The 6,881-nt window shown below is 41.7% G+C and overlaps 1 pseudogene; it reads right to left on the reverse strand.

Annotated features, from left to right (window-relative positions):
* Window positions 1–5,142: 5,142 nt before the first annotated feature.
* On the reverse strand, window positions 5,143–5,938 carry LOC112399642 (vacuolar protein sorting-associated protein VTA1 homolog; annotated as a pseudogene).
* Between the last annotated feature and the right edge of the window lie 943 nt (window positions 5,939–6,881).

Genomic DNA, 6,881 nt, shown 5'->3' on the forward strand with positions numbered 1-6,881 from the left:
TATACATAAGAACACTGAAGTTTCAAGACATTAGCCCAATGACGGAGACCACGCAGCTGGGGAGACATAAAACCATTGTCAAGGGCAGATCTGTCTCCCCACAAAGCTCAGACTCTTGAACCAAAAGAATTGCAACCTTGTGTGTGAACCACATGTCACACACTCGCCCTTCAAGGAGAGCCTTGGTCAGCGTCCCAGGTGCCAGGTGACCATGAGGCATGGAGAGCATCTACAGGTGAGTGTGAGTGATAAGGGCGTCTACAGGTAAAGAGCGGGGGTCAGGAGCTGGTGATGGCATTACAATCCTGACTTTTCATGATCTCACATTTTCAAGTCTGCCCCACCCACACTAGAACCAGAATTTACTTATTAATCTAAAACAGACCTCATTCAAAGTAGATCTGCTGTCTTCTGATTCTTTACACCTGGAATGGCTGTTCACTGGCCGGCAGGTGAACCCCGGCTTTCTTAGGAAGCATTTAGGGTTCTGCCACCAGCCAGCACGTCCACCTTTGTCTTCAGTGCTTCAGTGGTACCACTCGGGGGGCACATCCACCAGGATCTTTCTCTCTCTGTGTCTTCCATGTGCTATCTCTTCTCTCCGGAGTTCCTGTCCTGTCTCCCAGGCTTATTCACCTATTACCACTTTCTTATCCCTGGAAACTCAGTTCACAGCTAATTCCTCTGGGGCACATCTGCCTGGTCCCAGAGACTGGCGAGAGGGCCCTTCTCGCACTCACTGCCGGGAGCAGTGTCCTGGGAATTCTTAGCCGTGTCATGTGTTGGGGTAACTGCTGAAGACGGAGTGCAGCAAGGATGGTGCTGAGAGTATTTGGACTTTGGGGGCAAATGTTTAGACGAGGTGGTGGAAGAACATGCAGAAGTAAAGAAGATGTCCCATCAGTAGGAAACCTGTGACCTGTGCCCCTCACTCACCCCTTGCCTTCCCACTGGTCCTGTGGGCGGCCTGATACTGGGGGTCCTGGGTCCCCATGTCCTGCGTCACCCTCTCACCAGCAGTGGGACCTCTCCTGGGACCAGGTCTGATTTTGAAAGTTCTAAGCCTGGCTCTGATACCATATGATATCACTTATATGTGGAATCTAAAGTATGACACAAATGAACTCATCTACGAAGCAGAAACAAAATCACAGACCTAGAGAACAGACTACTGTTTGCCAAGAGGGAGGGGCCTGGGGAGGGATGGAGTGGGAGGTTGGGGTCAGCAGATGTAAGCTTCTATATATGGAATGGATAAACAACAAGGTCCTTCTATAGAGTACAGGGAACTATATTCAATATCCTATGATAAACCATAATGGAAAAGAATATTTAAAAAAAAGAATAACTGAATCACTTTGCTGTACAGCAGAAATTAGCGCATTGTAAATCAACTATACTTCAAAAAAATATATATTGATTAAGAAAAAGAGCCCAACTATGACTGCTTCCTTTGTTCCACTCAGTTTCATTATGTACTTTTTCTAAATCCTTACTGTTCGGGCTGGGGGTGGGGACTGAAAGCATGAATTCATGGTGCCATCTTGATTACGGCTCCTTGACTTTTCACAACCTTTCACTACCTTATTTAAGCCATTTACTCCCAAACGCTTGAATTAAAGTTGTGCTATCCTCAGTCTCCAGAGATCACCTGATACAGTCCGCCAGGAGTAGGACTGGTTGCAGCCCCCGGGCTGGAGTGTATACACAACGCTTTCAGATGTAGACAGCCTTCTCAGAAGCAAAAATAGCCACACCAGGGATTCCCCAGGAGGTGCAGTCTCCACGTGGCTGGGGAGATCTGTCTGTCCTGCCAGGACATCTGTGGCGCTTCCCTGCCCAGTGGTCTTGACCCAGCATGTGACCCAGGGCCTCTCAGGCCAGGGGTGAGAGGGCCGTCCCAGTTGTGCAATCAGCCTTGCAGACACGGCCTCCTCACAGAGGAAATGTGATCACACCTCCCCTTCTAGATGACTCATTCCCAGACTTTCATCCCGACAGGCAGGGTTGTGTCTGTAGCTGCCTGAAAATATTCTTTCCATTTCATCATAGTTTAATATTCTATAGACTTGAGCTCTTCAACAGATAATTGAAACCATCCTGAGCCTCTCAGGGCAGGAGCCCACTGAGGAAAGTCTAATAAGATGTTTCCGAATATTACATATGGCTAATGTATATGTCAGACCTTTTACATTACTCATTTGACACCCATGTTTGACATTTAAACTTTAAAAGGGGGGGGTATTACCAAATGATTAATCAAAACATTCAAAATAAGAGCATTTTACAAACATGACTAAATCATATGGTTTTAATTTATTCATTGCAAGATAATAATTAAAATTAGGTGGACTGAATCAGAATCTCAGACAAAGTATATTATGCACTCCCATGAATTTCTTACAATTTAAATAGTTTCTGCATTCGCGTCAACACCATTTCTAAGGTGAAGCTTCCTTACATGAAAACAAGAAGAGTTCCACAATTTCAAACATCCTATAAGCATCTGTTTAACACAGATATATTTCAGAGCCACGCAGAAATACTCCACTGTATGAACCAATCTTTACTTGAAGAAATAGCATGGACTCGATACACTAATTGTTTACCCATTTCCTTAGGTTCCCAGTGGTCCTCTCCAGGGTGGTTGTTTGAATCTCTCTCTCCTAAACGTCACCCCATAGAACCCATACGCAGGAACTGGACTTGATTTTTTTTAATAAAATATGTTGAAGTACAATTTACATACATTCTTTAAGGGAGGAAGGAATTGATAGAGGTCAGAAATTTGGATCTTTCTGAAAAAGGAAGAGCATTGGAGGAAGAATAAATTAAGGTAAAATGAAATCCTTTATTTTCATATTTAATTGATCTAAAAGAAGCAGTTTGTTTAAAATAACGGTAGTAACAATGTATTGGGAATTAATAGTATGTGGATAAAGGGAATAAATGACAGGAGGGAGATACTGGGAATAATTTATAATGAGGTACATACATTATTTGTGAAGTAGGAAAGTGGTATTTGAAGGTGGACTTACATCCACTGAAAATTCATATTGCAAACTCTAAGACAACAACTAAAAATGTTTATTAAAAATGTATAAATAATATGTTAAGAGAGGAGATAAAATAAAATCATAAAGTGCTCAATTAAAACCAGAGAAGGCAGAAACGGTAGAAGAAAAAATAGAAATAAAAAACAAGCACAGGGCTTCCCTAGTGGCGCAGTGGTTGAGAGTCTGCCTGCCGATTCGGGGGACACGGGTTCGTGCCCCGGTCCAGGAAGATCCCACATGCCGCGGAGCGGCTGGGCCCGTGAGCCATGGCCACTGAGCCTGCGCGTCCGGAGCCTGTGCTCCTCAACGGGAGAGGCCACAACAGTGAGAGGCCCGCGTACCACTAAAAAAAACAAGCACAATGAATAGAAAATAGTTACAAACATGACAGATATTAATCCAACTATATCAGTTATCACTTTAGATGCGAATGATCTAAATATGCCAGTTAAAATACAGAGAATTTTCAAAAGTGGATGATAAAACAAGACTCAACTATTATGTTGTCTACAAGAAATCCACTTTAAAAACATAAACTTTCACAGATTAAAAATAAAGGGATGAAGAAAGATACACCCACGGTAACACTATCCAAAAGAAAGCTGGATTAGCTACACAAATTTAAAAGAAAAGAAAACTTCACAAGAAAAATTGTTGAGGATAAAAAGGACATTAAATCATGGTAAAAGAGTTAATTTCCAAGAAGACATACAATGCTTAAAATGTATGCATGTACACTAACAAACGTAGTAAGGTAGATAGCTGGGGGGAAGCAGCCGCAAGGCACAGGGATATTAGCTCGGTGCTTTGTGACAGCCTGGAGGGGTGGGATGGGGAGAGTGGGAGGGAGGGAGACGCAAGAGGGAAGACATATGGGAACATATGTATATGTATAGCTGATTCACTTTGTTATAAAGCAGAAACTAACACACCATTGTAAAGCAATTATACCCCAATAAAGATGTTTAAAAAAAAATGTATGCATGTAACAACAGAGCAGCAAAATATGTGTGGCAAAAACTGATAGAATTGGATGTGGAGAGATAGAGAGACTCACTATTATAACTGGAGACTTTAATTCTCCACTTTCAGTAACTGATAGATCAAGAAGACAGAAAATCATAAAGGAGAGGTTTGACCTGACCAAAACTATTAATCAACTTGATCTAATTGGCATTTATAGAGTATTCTATCCAACAATAACTGTAGATACATTCTTCTCAACTCACCTGGAACATTCACCAAAATAAACCACATTTTGGCTCATAGAACACAATTGAATTTTTTTATATATACAAAAGAATCCTTGTTTTTATTTTGACGTTGTGCAAATGCAGGTGACACAGTAGGTCCATAATTCCCATCATTACGTGTAAATTAACAGCTAAAAATCTAAACTCGTGATCACCTACACAATTCATAGTCATGCTCTGTGGGATCCACATGGCATCAGAGGAGAACCTAACATAAAGCGCCAAGATTCCAGGTATTACTATAACGTCCTCTGTTCACTCTCTGGTACATGCAGTCAAACCGCCTACGAAGTAATTCACCTCAGGCTTCAGTGGATAAAAGAAGCAGCTGAGAACCAACAGCATTCTTAAGTCTGAACGTGAATCTACCCCTTTGTCTTGTTAAATTTCCTTCCATGAAAGTTTAAACTTTTAATACAATTATGTTTTACATGAATATAAATCAAAGTTTAACATAATCTCTTTCATATTCACCCTGTAATATGAATAGTCCAACGGCTGGTAAGCTAGAATAGTTCAACAATCTTTATTACAAATTAAATTTAGGATTTTATAGCAAAGTAATAGTACGTTCATCCGAACATTATAAATTTGAAAACATTCCCTTAATGTATACAAATTAAGGTGCAAAGCTTATTCCCAACATATAATTCGTATGTGCTCTCATTTTTTTGAAGCAGGGTGCAGCGGGCATTTTTAGGACCCAGCTTGCAGCAGCCCTACATCCCCAGAGATTATTGGGTCCACTGATGGCAGTGGAAACTGATCGAAGCTGCATCAACAGAGTCTGCACGCAGGTTTCATTGTCAGAGTCAGCAGGAATGAAGTCTTCCTTAGAACTGTGCTGCGATCGGCCGAAGACTGAGTAACCGATCGTTGGCTCCGCAGGCCGAAGTTACACGGCTCTGCTGTACAAAGCCTTCACTCTCTGCCTGCAGACAGTAACTTGAGGGCCTCTGAAGGCTCTGCGCAGCAGGGCTGAACGTTCGCATTGCTGTGCACCGCCAGCCAGCACGCCTGCAGTGCATCTGAGCTCGAGCCACGTCCTCTGGTGTTAGAACAGTATCCCCGCCGTGGAAACTGTGAATAAACGGCCAGATGAGCCCGTGGCCTAGGTAGGACAGTACCCGATTCACCTGTGCCGTGAGGCACTGCGGCCGCTCTATCCGCCGGCGCGTGTGCACGGAGAGGGCTCTGTTCCAGAACAGCTGCCTGGGGGCGTGCTCTCTGTGTCCTCAGTTGACGAGGAAGATGGTTCTGATTCAAGTGGGTCAAGTGGGTAGAGGGCTGCCCCACCTTCATTTTCTTCAACATCAGTATCTTTCCAACTCTAACAGGTCTTCCTTGAGGCGTCTCCCCATGCTTTAAAAACGTATGGATATATGTCACCCCACCTTGCATATTTTCTATGTTTCACACTGTCATCAGTGAGTTCTCCAAAGACTGTCACGACAGCTATTAAGGATTTGCAGGATAGACGGACTTGATCTCGTGAAAACAACAGGCGCTATCTTCATTGCACACAAAAACATTTCAGAGCATAATTCTCCAAATGGACAGAACCAGCTATTTCTTGGTGACAATTTTATTACCACTCAGCTGTTTCTTAAGAGCTTTGAACTGATCCATCTGCCATTTACCCCAGATGACACTGCTTGCTTTTACACTGTGGGGGGGTGGGGCTCATCACTCCAGGAGCCACTGCTTTCTGCTCCACAGTTGAACAATTTTAAAATAATAAAAAGCATACAAAATATGCTCTCAGACCACAGTGGAATTAAACTAGAAAAAAATAACCAAGATACCTGGAAAATCCTCAAATACTTGGAGATTGTACTGGGTTGAGCAGGGCACCACCCACCCACCCCCAGTTCATGTCTACCTGGAACCTGTGAAAGTGACCATATTATTAATTATTCTGTTAGTTATATTAATAGAATATAAAAATGGAATAGAATAGAATAGAACATAATATTTTAAACTGGGTGATAATGAAATTGGTATAAGAAAATTTGTGGGATGTAGCTACTGCTGTGCTAGAAAGTAAATTTTAGGAAAGTTTATTTTAGGAAAGAAAAACGACAAACTCAATGATTTAACTATACAATTGAAGAATTTTAAAAAGAGAACAAACTAAACTTTAAAAAAACAGCAAAAGAAAGGAAATTTTTAAAATCAGAGCAAATAGTATGAAATGGAAAAGAAAACACACACAAGAGAGTAGCTACAAAATCAGAAACTCTTACTCTGAAAAGACTAACCAGCAACAACAAAAATGTAAAGCCCCCGAAGCACAGAATGAGAGAAAAAGAAAGAAGGACAAAATTACCGCTACCAGGAAGGAAAAGCAACAAATGTCTAAAACACTGGTATAGACAATTTATGGTTTAATAAATTTGAATATTTAGATGAAATGGATAAATTCCTAAAATAACACAGCTGATTAAAATGGACACTTTTCAATGTTTTGGGGTCCATGTGACTCTGTAGATCCCCCCCCCATTTTTGCCCTCATAGTAGCTGTCGTTTGCTCCATCACTAGTAATAGAACAGTTCTCACCTTACACAGCAT

Source organism: Neophocaena asiaeorientalis, unplaced genomic scaffold, assembly GCF_003031525.2.
Source record: "Neophocaena asiaeorientalis asiaeorientalis breed wild unplaced genomic scaffold, Neophocaena_asiaeorientalis_V1.1 scaffold649, whole genome shotgun sequence".
Taxonomy (NCBI): domain Eukaryota; kingdom Metazoa; phylum Chordata; class Mammalia; order Artiodactyla; family Phocoenidae; genus Neophocaena; species Neophocaena asiaeorientalis.